This window comes from Anomalospiza imberbis, chromosome 4 (assembly GCF_031753505.1).
Source record: "Anomalospiza imberbis isolate Cuckoo-Finch-1a 21T00152 chromosome 4, ASM3175350v1, whole genome shotgun sequence".
NCBI lineage: Eukaryota > Metazoa > Chordata > Aves > Passeriformes > Viduidae > Anomalospiza > Anomalospiza imberbis.
In genome coordinates, this window is record NC_089684.1 from 46621303 (window position 1) to 46635140 (window position 13838).

General features: G+C 48.2%; 1 long non-coding RNA gene across 1 annotated transcript; it reads left to right on the forward strand.

Annotated features, from left to right (window-relative positions):
- The first annotated feature begins 1254 nt into the window (after positions 1–1254).
- Positions 1255–12759, forward strand: LOC137472875 (uncharacterized). Its single transcript, XR_010998460.1, has 3 exons — positions 1255–3306; positions 8540–8686; positions 10487–12759. It is a non-coding gene; the product is annotated as an uncharacterized lncRNA (long non-coding RNA).
- Positions 12760–13838: the final 1079 nt, after the last annotated feature.

The following is a 13838-nucleotide window of genomic DNA, read 5'->3' on the forward strand; positions in this document are numbered from 1 at the left end:
AACATTTCCCAAGTAACAGCAATAGCTTCTGTGTCACACCTAAACCGAGTTTATGGGTGAATATAATCTGTAAATGTGGATTTCCAGCATAAATCAGTCAGTGAAGCACTACTCGTAATCCAGCCCATCTCAAAGAGATGCAATAATTCAGTATTTGTGTACTTGAGAAAGCCATGCTATTTCTAATAACTTTAAATTCAGCATTATTAAACCCCCTCTCTGAGGCTGCAGCACTGGGCCTGCCCAACAAACGTGGTGTGTTCCAGCAGCCAGGCTGTGGGGAGAGCTCCAAGAGATTGCCCAGAGAAATGTGTCACGCTCCCTCAGGTCTGGATTCAGCAGCTCTGGGGCCACCTGTGCAATCCACGCCTCTCTCTCACCAAAACCCAGAAGAAACTGGGGAGAGAAGGAATTTGCTGCCCCTTGCTATGGGTTCATTGACTTCCTGTCATAAGAGAAAGGGCTGAGAGAGGGCTGTGCGAAGGATTTCGGTTCAGAGTACCTGAACTCCAGTTTTTCACTGACACCCTCCCCACCATCTGGCACGTGGCTGGTCCCTTCTGTGGCAAGAAGGCAACGTAGTGAACATTGCTTTGCAGCCATCAGAAACTTGTCACATAGCACTGCTATTTCTCATCCGAACGTGCACCTTGGAAATGGCCTCTGGGGACAGGCTGGACACATGATGAGAAGATTGCTGTCCCAGCCAAATTGCACCCCAAAAGCTGTTCCACTGTCGCCTCTATCCAAACCCTCCGTCCCCTTTGCAACGGTAACGGCAGAATCCATCGCTCCTTTCAATTTTCATTACATCAGGAATTTCCTCTGCACGTTTTCCTCCTCTCTGTAGTGCTTTAAATCCATGTTTCATTAAAAGCTGTTCCTAGCATAACTGGGAGTAATTAACTTGTGAAGTCGCTGCTGACAGATGGATCCATTTGTATCTCAGGCATGCTGTGCTGGGCTCCTTTTCTTGTCCCCCGCGCGTGGTGTTTGAGGATTCCTCTTTTGTGTGGGTGGCTCAGAAAGCCCCGGCCTCAGGAGCTGCTCCAAGGGTGTCATTCCGAGCTCTGGACAGCTGATGGCTGCCAAAGGCTTGGAGAAAACCTCCTGGTCTGCCCTACTTCTCTCATTCGTCAGTGCACGGTGTCACTGGGGTAGCATTTTCCGCAGAAATCGGGAAATATTTCATATTGCTTGTCCACTCCTCTCCTTCATTTCCCTGTTATTTATTTCCTTCCGTTGTTTAGCTCGGAAGGGCTGCGGGTCCTTTGTGCAAATCACTTCTCAGGCCTGTGACAGGAGACTGCGTCCCCTCCGAGGGGTTTACTGCCTCAGCACTGGCTCCAGGGCCATCTGTCCATTCCCCTGTGCCAGCGGCACGGAGGAGAGCCAAAGGACAGGACAAAAATGGTGGGCTGCTGTCCCAGGGTGCTGTAGGGGTGCACGGGTCCTTCCCTGGATCCTCTGTGAGAGGTAATGAGTGGCGAGTGAATGCCAAGGAACCTGTAAAGTGAGGATAACTAACTTTCACCTAACGCAGTAGAGAAGCTGGAGCTGGCACAGGGAAAAGAGAAGAAGTGAGTGGCGTGGAAAATGGTGCTGGCAGGACACTTCCCGGTGAGCAGCGGGAAGGATCATTTGTATCGAGGCCTGGGCGCAGCAGGCACTGCAAGTGCAGGGTGCGAGCCTGAGGCCGGCCCTTTCCTCTCTTCACCTCGAGGAAAGGCTGCCCCTTAGGACTCTGGCAGGGAGAATTCACGTGCAGCCTCAGAGGGAGCTGCAGGAGCAGCGCCTCGGGCTGAGGGTGCTGCGGGCTGCAGTGTCCTTGTGCTCGCGCTCAGCCGCCATCCGGGGTCCCGTCTGCCCGGGGCCGGCCCTGTGTCTCTCCAGGATGTGGATGAAGCCCTGGCAGAGGCCAGGGGACTCGTGGCTTTGGAGGCTGCTCGCCCTGGGGAGCTCCAGGTGCCAGCACCCGCCACACAGTGTCGGCTTCGTGAGCAGAAGCAAAGTGGTTGGAGCTGGAATTGTTCCCGATGGGTGTTTTAATTCCCTTTTCCTGTGGGAAGGTTACTGAGAAAACTGTGCCAGGTACTGGGATCGCGCATTCCGACAAGTTTAGAATTTAAACTTGTTCTAAGGGAGGATCACGTGTTTCAGGCCTATTTGCATCCCATCTTTTACTACTGCTAAGGCAGCTGTGACCTCAGCACAGAAATGCCCTGAGATGGAATGGCAGAAGCCAGACAGAAAAAGGACAGGGAGTAAAGCTTAAAACAGCCTCATTAAAATGTATTCTTCTCAGTCTGGAAAAATAATGAGCACCACCCCTTGATCCATTTTCCTGAAAGCAGTGATGAAATGCTTTAGAGGCCAGTTTCATTCTTATTAATAGGATTTTTAATGAGAAGGATGAAAACGATCCAATGTGATAACTATGAAGGAATGCAAACTCATTTTCATTATGGCCATTCGTTTGTGGCATAAAGTCACCCTTTAGGCAGGAAAGCCCTCTGCTGCTGCACACACACACCTGGTTCTTTCAGCTGTTGCTTCATGCCCTGCTGTAAAGAAATGCCTCCTTTAGGTGCCTCACAAAAACAGGCCCAAATGCCACAGACCCAACACGATGGGATCGTATTTCTGTCATTTTCCACTGTAAACTCTAAGCCTCCTTTCCTTGAAGACAGCAAATGTGTACCTGAGTCATTCCAAGGAGTCACAGCCCCTCCACCTCCTTAAACTCCGTACTGATATCTGCAGAAAGCAATTTAATCCATCTTCCCTTCCCACCCCACACAAGGAAAAGACAAAAAGCGCAGTTTGAACTACCTTAGCCTTCGGGTCTTCCTCAGGATAAATAATGTTGCCTGCAGGTTTACATTGGGGATTAAGTGTCTGCATGCTGAATAACTCTGGAAATAAACTAAAGGAAGGGAAGCGCAGCCTTTAGCTCTTTTTCTGGGGCTTCGTTTCACACTGTGATTTTTACACAGCACTTTTGTTTCACCTGTGTTTGGGGACAAAATATAAAATGGTTTCAGCAAATATCTTCCCTTGCCCTTCCCTTTTCCGTTTTCCTAGTCTAAACGTGAACTTTTTTTTTTTTTCAGCTCCCTCAGAATGGTGAGGCTGACGAGTGGCACTCCACATGGAGCTGGCTGCTTTGTGGCTCACCTTGGGGCTCTCAGCTCTCCAGAGATCCATCCCTTCTTCTCTGGTGAGGCTCCTGATTCGGGCAGCACTCGGTGACTGACGGCTGCAGCCCAGGATGGTCCCCTCCTACCTCGGGAAGACATTCCACAGGTGAATTGTCAGTTCTGTGTTCAAGGTACGGATGTTCATTTCTAAGGGTAGGGGTCTGAAGATCCAGCCAGCATACTCCCATTTTTCTTACACAAAAGGGTGAATGGATGCTGGCAAGAAGAAGCTGTATTTATTTTTAGGACAGTAGTGCGGGTTCTACTTTCAGAGCCCTTTGGACCAGCAGATCACCATGTGGTCTTTCCAGAGCTCCAGACTTCATCAGTGGAAAGGAGGGCACACGTGAAGCAAGGAAACGTTTCCTTCCACAGTGTTTAACTAGAGCAGGCAGCTGTTTGTTTACATGTGGTGTGTTTTTACCCTTGTGTTTTTGTGTCCTCTCCTAAAGTCAGCAAGGCTGAGGACTGATTCCAAATATTTCATCCCCTATCTTTTTTTTTCTCCCTTCTGACTTTCCTTGGGTTTAGATGCTTGATTTGAATTATCCCTGTTTTGCTTCATGTTATGACTAAGTAGGCTTTTAATACCAACACCTTAGCACAAAAGAAATCAAGATTAAGAAGCTGTTCCGCTTGAATTAAAGCATCATGGCTCCTGAGGTGGGATACCTGAGGTCTGGGACACCTCAGCTGTACAAATCAGGTTCTGATCATTACAAATCCTATAGGAAATTTCAAAATGAATTGTGTTTCCTCTCAGTGAGGGCTGTGTAGTGTTTGACTGCCTGTTTCATTGAGCTGAGGCTGCTCTTAGGGCCCATGAGTCATATGAAAAAAAGGACAGCAGCTAAAAAACAGGAAAAACAATACTTTGTGTGATTTTCCAGCCTGCTTGGAAACAGCAAGCAGAATTCTGTTTAGCTTTATGGCAGAAGAAGAGAGTTGGTTTTGATCTTTGAAAATACATACAGCTCTGATTTAGCATTCAAGGCAATAAGCAGCCCTGACTGTAGAAAAGAGTATTTGTAGGATATCTTTTCCTGCCTTTTTAAAATGGAAACCGGGTCGCTACCACTGGAAGACTTTTCCTTATCTAGCCTGCAGCCTTTCTTCGTTCACTATTTCAAGCTGGGGGGCAGGAACCAGCAGTGCTGCACCTGTGTCTGTGCCAGGAGGGGCTGGGAGCGGGAGGAAGGGAAAGGGACACCAATCCCTGTTCCCTTCCCACATCTGCAGCACGAGCCTTACGCTGGGGTGGCTCAGGCACCGATCCCTTTCCTTCCACAGGCCGAGCTCCAGCCACGGATTCCTCCAGACCAAGGCTTCTTCCAGAGGCACCGGGGGCAGGTTTCCCTGCGGGAAGAGGGCACCGAGGCACGGCAGGGGCTGGCACAGGCCTCAGCAGAGGCTGGTGCTGGCACTTTTATGGGTGCACTGCTGCCCAGCAGGGCATGACAACACGCTGCTGCTGCTGCTGCTGCTGCCCGGGGTGTCACAGGGTATTCCTGGCAGTGCCATGGGCTCGGTTGGCAGCCTGTATGGAAAAGGGGCTGTTCTGTGGGCTCAGGAGGAGCGTCCCCTTAGACTTATCCCCACAGGTTTGACGGTGACAGCGTGCTAAGGGAGAACAGAAGGACTGAGGAATGCAGAAATCACTCTGGCACATCTGGGAAAAACACCTCTGTGTTTCTTTCCCTAAATGCTGCAAACAGGTGGGAGCTGCAGCTGTCTGCAAATATTCATCTTATTTCTGTATAGAATTTTGATTGGTTTTTATAGATAATCCCCACAGCGAGATTTGTCAATTCTGAGGTGGTTCTGATTTGCAACAAATGCTGTTTAAAAGATAGAGGGAGACGGACACTGTAAAGGGTAAAAAACTCCACGCAAGCAGAGTTTGGTAAAAATCCCCGGAATTAGGATGGGACCGTACCCTGACAGAGAGAGCCTTCCAGCAGCGCTTTCCAACGTCTCCCTTGGCCGACGTGCCACAGGAACTGGAAGTCATCACATCCAGTGAGACTTCCACCCTTTACTTGGAAGGCCACAGTAACTGCAGTGCTCGTGGTTTTATGGGATCAGGAGGGAACTGTCACCCCTGCCATAGGTGGTGGCCTGTCTTGGGGCTGACGATACGTGAGGATCTCTGTTCTGTCCTTGTCACCACAACCTGTGGATTAATACTGAGGGAAGTCTTAAAGTTCTGAGAGCAACGCACCCATATGGACATAAATGAATTTAAATGCACCTTGAAGCAATTGTGGAAATTTCTGTGCTAGGAACTTATTTGTATGAATTGTTACTCATATGAAATTGTGATAAAGCTCTGAACGTAAACTGGAATTTGAAAACCTTGGCTTTTGGCTGCCGTTGAGGAAAGGCGTTTTATTTTCACCCTGTTCTCAGTAATCCAGAATGAAAATCTAAGTGAGATGGAAGGGTAACTGCCATGGCCGTGTGGCATTGATTGTGGAAGTTATTTCACACAGCTCTGGGAATTCTGGCACAAGGTGCCATCACCTTTTCGTGCTCTCATTTATAGTCTTGCCCAGTGAGGTGGCTGTGGGTAGACGCCGAGACCAATGCCTGAGGCAGCTGCTCAGCTTGTTCTGGCAGGAGCGCAGGCTGGATGGGCAGGGCTGTTTGCAGAGCTGCTGTCCTCAGTGGGTTTGCCTCTTCTCCCTCAGTTCTGCCTTCATCCGCCCTCCTTGAACTGTCTGACTTGGGAAGTCTCTGCTTTGCTGCCTGTCCAAAGGGCAGGCTGCAAACTGACAGGGAGAAATAAACACCACCAGGTATTCATTGCTTGATCAGTTACCTCGTAGTTCTTGGCCTTGGGGCTGACTCTGCTGGCTTGTGCACAAGGCAGCCCCACAGCTGGCATCAGAAAAGATTCCCTGTGAGCCTGCAGTGAGGTGTCACACGTGGGCCACCCTCCTAGGCGTGCCTGTCTCTCGTGTGCTGAGTGCCCCCAGCCAGTTAAAACTGATTCTAAAATCAAAGATAAACAAGGTGCAGGCAGGTGCCGGGGGAAAACCTCCCCTTTTCACGTTCCTGTGGCGTGCTAGTGAGTTTTTGTCTTTGAGCTTCCTGGGCTAAGGATAAATGGATGATTCTCTCCCTTCCTTGCTTCTCCTCCAAACAGCAACAAAAAAATCACTCCCTTAAATTCCAGTTCAAAACACTGGAAGTCTGGGGGAGAAGAAACAGGCAAACAAACAAGGAAGTGTTTTATATTTGAGATTTTCTTTCCATCTCGTGGCAGTTGGGGTTGGTGTGTTTTACAGCTGCCTTCTGAAATCAGTCTGTTGCTTTGCCATTCCTTTGTAGGACAGTGGCCATGCTGAATCTTTATCATATTGATCCTTCCCCAGGCTTTCATCTGGGGCCCGGGATAATACACAGCGTTGTTGCTGCCTTGTTATTTTTCATTTGTATCCTATTGATTTGCTGCCAGGCACTTACAGGTCAATTTGCAAAAAGATAGGCTATGATTTATTATCTTCTAGGAGATGATGTCACGATGGGAATGCTTTTCTGAGGCTGTCAGGTCTTTAGGTTTGATTTCCTCCTCCCAGGAGGTGCAGCACATTCACAGGTGGGAGGCAGGGTCCCACCTGGATTGACACCCGGAGTATCCGTGACTCTCGGGTAACTCCTGTGGATAAGTGGCTGTGCACGAGCCCACACCTGAACTGGACCTGTACTCCTGGGGAGTGGCTCTGCTCTCACTCCTCTCTGTACAGCTCAGAAATAACAAAGCCAGGGCACCTACACTGATGTGGCAGGGAGGGGAGGAGAGGAGGAGAGGAGGCACTTTCTAGGTGTGGCCACAACGAGCCGCCAGGTTTAGCATCCCCGGGGGGCAGGTGCTGAAAACAGACATGAAAAGTTATTTTTGGTACGTATTTTCTGTTTGCCCTGGTAACATCAGTTCCCTACCAAGCAGTAGCAGCCCAGCTCCCAACAGCTCTGTACACAGAAGGCCCACCTTGGAAACACAGCAAGGACTCAAATTCTCCTCATCTTCATTTGACTTAGTGCTGCTAGATTGTAGCTACTGGGAAAGCAAGGATATAAGAGTCTGTGAAACTGCACGTTAATTCCTTCAGTACAAAACTCCTGCTGCACAATTTACAAGGGGTTAGTTTTGAATTACTCCATGCAAGATGTGCTAAGTGCAGCAGGCTGATGTATCCATACACCGTGTTGTGTACTGTTATTTTTCCCTGGAACCTGTCCAGGTAAATCCGTCCCGCAGTGAGGGACTCCCAGGTCATGCTCTGTTTACACTGTGTTGAATTTTCCTGGCATCCTTTCAGCAGGAGCCATTTGACAGGGAATTTTTTGTAGCACAGAGCACCTTTTCCTGCCAGTAGGGATTTTCAGTTTCGGGATTGCTGTGATGTGGCATCCTGGTTTGTGGCACGGAACTGGCCGTTGGTGTTAAACCACACTCTTACCAGCACAGGTCATGGAATTGCCTTCCCAGGCTGGGAGGTTTTGCTCTAAATTACAGATCAGCCACGGAGCTCCAAGTAAGACAGCCCAGACCAATGCCTCACCCACAGTGTCTCCCACGGCAAGGTAACTGTCAAGTAGCTGAGCTGCTGCCCTTACCCTGTAGGAGAGTTTCAAAGAATGTTTTCATTTGTTTTCCTCTCCTACTGGTCCAAGTTTTCCTTCACATTTTGACCCCATTAGGATGTAACTGTGTTAGACAGGAGTGAGGTCAGATGAGATTTCCTGCTTTAAGGGGAGGTGTGAGGTGACAAAATGTGCTGTGTCTGGCTGCTAAATGCCTGTGAAATCTGGCACAGCAGCACACACACACACACACACACATACATATAGATATAAATAACTCAGTGTGTGTTTATTTTAATATCTGAGGAAAAAAGATTACCATGTTCCAAGACTGCTGGAAACTGTCTTCAGCACTGTTGTGTACTAAAGTGCTATTTACAGACACCAAAAAACATTCCTTCTGGATAGCAATCATAGCATTTTGAGTTGAGATTTAAAAAAAAAAAATGGAGAATTAATGAAAAAGGCCAAATCCTTTCAGTAGTTACTAAGGAATCTTTGATTTTTACATGTTTTTAATAAAATGTTTCTGAATATCAGATGTAGAACATCTAAGTTGTCATTTCAAGATCTGTTCTCCTTCAGAAGCATCAAAGGTGTTACAAAATGGTCAAAGTCTTCTGTTTCAGTAGAGCTCAGTCAGAGTTTTTCCATCTGACAGCTCAACAAACACAAGGAGTTTCGTGTTCTGCTTTAATATTAAATGTTGCTTTATACATCACAGTAACCTGACTTCTGCTTTATTTCAGAGACCTGCCAAAGGAAAGCCTTGCACCTGTCAATAACTTGTGAGAAATGATTCCTCATTTCTGAGAGCCCTGCCAGGAATGGGAGATTTACCAAGAGTTTCTACGTTCCTCAGACAATCAGAAAATGCCCAAGCCCCTTCTGCAATCGTGAGTATGGAAATTTGTTGCTCAGCTTGGATTTATTGATTGACTGAGACATTCTGACCGCTCCAGTGGCACTTTGAGAAGCTGGGATGTTTGTGGGGAATCAGTGAGCAGAAGCCTGAGCTGAGCTCAGAGCCGGTGCACAGCCTGCAGTCTGTGAGCAAAGCCCTGCACAAACCCAGCATTTCAGAGCTTCTCTTCACATCTGGCAGCTACACCAGATTTAGATTTGCCTCGCTCCATGTGGAAAAGGGAGAACAGCAGTGAAACATGAGTTAGGTTAGCCTCTGTCTGTGCAGACTCTTCCCGTGTGATCGGTAATTAACTCATTGATTGCTGTTTTCCCCAGCACTGTTACACGGTGCCTGAGTTAGGAGGTGGTTCCTGTCACAGCTCCTGACCTGTTCTGGGGGAGGGCTCTGTCTGAGGCAGCGTTTGTGGTTTGGTGGAGCCCTGGCCGGTGTCAGTGGGTCAGCTCCTCCCAGGGCTGCTGCACCCTTGCCCAGCCAGCGGTCACTGAAGGGTCACTGATGGGCCATCTGCTGCCTTGGCTCTTGGAAGGGGAATGATCCACGGCAGGAGCCCAAAGGATGAACAAGCGCTCAGCCCTGGGCTGGGGACAAACGCGTTCCACAAAGCCTCAGCGCAGTCACTGCGTGTTAGCTCCCAACAGTAAGGAGCCCTTTTGGGCACTTTGTCTGGGAAGGCCTACTTCCTTTCTGCTGGCTCATGGAAGCACATGCCAGAGCTCTGGCAAGCCCCCACCTTTAGCACAGCGTTGTTCCAGAAGAACTGCCCAAGCAAATCCAGCTCCCCGTGTGTCCCTGGAGCCTCGGGGATGCGGGCTGCGCTCTCGAAGGCAGCAGCAAACACAACCTTATGTCCCAACAACCTCTCACCTCACCTGAGGTGTTGCTGCAGAACAGGGTAAAACCTGCACCTGCAAAGGGCTTTGCTGCTGCAGAGGCCAAAATTCCACGCCAGATCACATCAAGTGGGTTAAATGTCAACAGCCATGACCCTCCAGTGGGACTTGGAAATGCAGCCACTGGATTCTGCTGGACCAATCCAATTCTTCATCAATCTCTTCTCTGTCTTTTGACATCAGTAATGAATGTATAGGCTAATAAATTATTCAGTGGTAATATGAGTATTTTAAAAGCACCCCAAATGCATCTTTTTAATATAACCCCTTTTAGGAAGCAAGTGCTTCCTTAACGTGAAAATCCACAGTCGCAACCTGGAAGTGGTGAATGGATGCATTCCTGAGAGGAGGAGTTAAAAAGGCACGTCCTGACTGTTGGGCTGAGCTTGCGCTCACACCGAAATTCAGCAGCATCGGGGCACTTGCAGCTGGGGCATCCCCCGGCTGTGCAGTCTCACAGAGGGGCAGGCTGGCTGTACAAATTGCTCTCTGTTGATACTTCAGGTTCCAAAACTGTTGCTCTTCCACGTTGGTCTGAAATATGTTTACAAAATACGTGTATGACGTGTGTGCAGTTCATATGGCAAGGGCTGGGGGTTTTTCCTTAGCAAAACACAAACTCTGTCAGAAGTCTGTGTGAAGAGCTTTCCTCTGCACAGTGGATTTTATCCAGCAAATTCAACTGCTGCAGTTGCAGCTGAACTCGGGGGGCAAGTCCATTCTGACAGTGTCTGGCCTGGAATGCACAATCTCTGCTTTTTCCCCCCAGAACATTCCCTACTCTCCTGGTATTACTCCTTTTATATGATGATGCTTTTCTTAAAACTTAGAGTAGGCATTCATAAAAATCCCTTTTCCTTTTCCCTCTCTTTGGGCAGGATGTCCTCCCGAGGACGATGTGTCACCACTTGCAGACGGATCTCAGAAAGGACAAATCAATTCTGAAGTGAGTCCTGGCGCTCCTTTTAACAATCAGCATTCCTGGTTCCCAGGGCTCTTCCTTTTCAATAAGGCCTGAACACCCAAGTTCACTGGGTGAACTGCATGTTCCCTGCAGTGTTTTGCTGTCTCAGACAGACAAAGGGATCTTCAAAACTTTCCGAATTGATTCAGCGTGAGGTAACAATGCACATTTTATCCCCAAAACACCACTCTAAAGGCAGTGTCTGATTGCTCGTTTCTGAGGGACCCCAGAGCAGGGCTCGGTGCCTTGCTGCACCCATCTGACACGAGGTGCCTGGATGGACTCCAGGGCCACACGCTGGGGTTACTGACCATGTGCTGTACAGGGGCTGAGCCTAAGCCATCTGATGATCCCAGAGAATCTCTTACTCTGCATAATCCCTGTGTCCTTTTCCTGGGACGCTCATCTGTCTGCACTGGGAAGAGGCTGGCACGTGGCTGGTTTTATGGACGGCGTGCTGCATGTCCTGGGATCAGCCCGAATGTGCTGTGATTCTTCCTGCGGTCGTTAAAGCCCTGTTAGAGACCTCAGTCCTGGGCTTCACACGGCCACGGGAGGGGTTTTACAGAGGCCACTGGGGGGTTTTACAGAGGCCATTACCCTGTTGCTCTGTCTCAAACTGCTCAGCAAGCACGAGGCAGCAATTACAGAAAGGGCTACTTGGCATCCAGCCCGTGCACAGGGAGAGGTGGGGAGAGAGATTTCAGAGACACCATCCCCCCACCCACAGAGCACAATAAAACACCTTCTTTATTTCTCATTTTATTGGCTCTGTCTGCTCTCATCTGGTGCCTGAGCATTTTATCTGTTCACGCTGCTTTTTTCTATGCAATAAAAAGAGCAGACAGGCTTTTGCCCTTTATTTAAAATATTTTGCCACATTTAGAGGTAAATCACAGCCACTTTTCCGTGTCGTTTATTTTCAGACTCATCGGAGAGAGAAATGCTTTGACGGGGAGCGCGCTCTACGGGCCCCAGCCACGGTCGGTCAGGAAGAGTCTTCTGCTCCTCCCACCTTCCTTTTCCTTGCTCTGATACAAACCTGTCCCTGTCTCCCCATCTCTGGGAGTCAGGCACCCACATTCCTTCGTGCACAGTGAAGGAAGAAAGGAGAGTAAGATCTGGCTCCCAGTCCCTCCACAGGCAGAGTTTGAGTCATTTACATGAAGAATTCAGCGAGCGGAGATCTTCATTTTCGTCAGATCTGTCTTTTCAGAAACAAGCTGACACTCTGGGCACCAAAACAGATCATCACAGGAACTGCCACAAAGAGCAGTGTTGTGCCAAAGCTGCAGGCAGGAGTCTGTCAGGGAGAATGAGGGAGCAACAAGAGTGGAGTTCTACCAGACAGAGGGGGAAGGAAGGAAGAGTGAAAAGTGTAAGAAACTGGAAGAGATTCAAGGGACACAGTGCTGCTTAATGGGGCAGAAACTGAGAGACAAGTGAACTGCAGTGCAGGGTGACTGGCATTCCTCCAAGGTGATTCGTAAAAGGGGAGAAGCTGTAGATGAAATGCTTTGATTCGCCTTTCTCTGGCTCTGCCCGTGCACTTGTGGCATTCATTTTGTGTAGTAACCTCTTCTAAACAGTCAGAGGCTGAAGCATCATTCTGGTGACCTGAAATTAAGGCAAAAATCTGCAGTTCTGGAATTTGGAGCTCGTAGTACCTAACTGGCTGAAGGGCAAAATACAGAAGTAAAGATCAATGACAACATTTCGTGTCACATGAAGAGTCAAGGCTCATGCATCAGGGAACTTCAAAACAATGAGACTCATCTAAGTTCAGCCTATGTCTCAATCCTAAAACTGTATTAAAATTAAACTCCCTGTTTCTAATTCGCATTCAGTGGAGCTTAGATGAACCTCAGATTTTAGGTGTTCCCAGGATGGGAGTTATGGGAATTGATTTCTTAGCAACGTGAAGTGCCAAAAATGGGAAATAGTGGCAGTTCTGGGGGCTCTTTCTGCTTTCTTTCCTTTTTATTCCTGTCTCTCCAGCATGGCAGAAATGCAATCTAATTGAGTAGCAGGAAGGTGACCTCCATTAAGTTAGCAAGTGAGGGAAAAAAAGTTCATCTTTCAGGCTTTGAAGGAGCCGATACCAGGAGAAAAACTGTGCCTGCAGCACAAAGCCAAAAGTTATCAACTACCCTGGGAGATGTTTTCACAAATCAACAAAGAACACAAGCCAGGGGAAAAAAGAGCATCGCTCTGGTCTGTGTCCTCAGAGGAGAAACTGAAAAGCTGCGAGTACAGAGCAGGTAGGAGCTGGCTGTCAGTGGAATGTCAGCTTCCAGCAGAGCAGGAAGAACTCACAAGTCTCCGGATGAGTCTCTGCTGCCTTGCACACTGTGCAGTGTTTCCATCGAAGCCCAGAAGGAGCAGTCACAGATACCTGATACTTCAGGGGAGGGTTACAGGTGTGGGATGAACCATACATTGGGGGTGAGACAGAGCATTCCATCTGACCTTTGGACCTATCTGCAGGTAAAGGGCATTGTTTAATCAGAAAAGGGGATTGCTTTTAACCTGGCTATACTATTGTTTTCTAGTTATTCAGTAGTCAAGGTTTGTTATTTCAAATCTAGTTCTCATCTCAATGTCTGTATTTTCCAAATCTTTTGCCAGGCAATCATATTTATAAGGTTTTCCTATTTCATCTTCCCCAACAGAGCAGAGTTTCCAGCCAGCCACAGAATGCCACGTCAGGCTGTGCAGAAAGAGGATTGCAGCAGAAATGGGCCTTCACCAGATCTGTCCAAGACCTAGAACAGACACTAGATGAGGCTCAACTTGAATAATTGTCTTTGTTCCTTCTTTGGTCCTTTCACCCCAAATACGTTTAGCTTGTATTTTGCTCCAGCATGCTTCTGTAAATCCCCAGAGGATCCATCTGGGAAGCAATTCCAGGATGGAAATGCTCTGACCTTTAGATGTTGACAGGTGAGGTGCATACCCTCATGTTCTGTACTGTTTACAGTAATGGCAGAATGGCAGTGCTTCCTCTTTTTTTTTTTTTTTTTTTTTTTTTTTTGTGACCAGAGTAATTTTTCCATGTTTGCATGACTTCAGGATATAGTTACCCTCCTATAAAATAGAATATCTATGCCAATGCTTTTATTCCAGGGGTGTAGATGTGGTACCACACACTGAGAAGCACGTGACACCACTTAAGCCAGTGTCTGCAATGTCACCCATGACAAATGAGAGATGCACAGTGCTCTGCAGCGTGAGGCCATGGATGTACCCACAGGGGCAGAAGCACC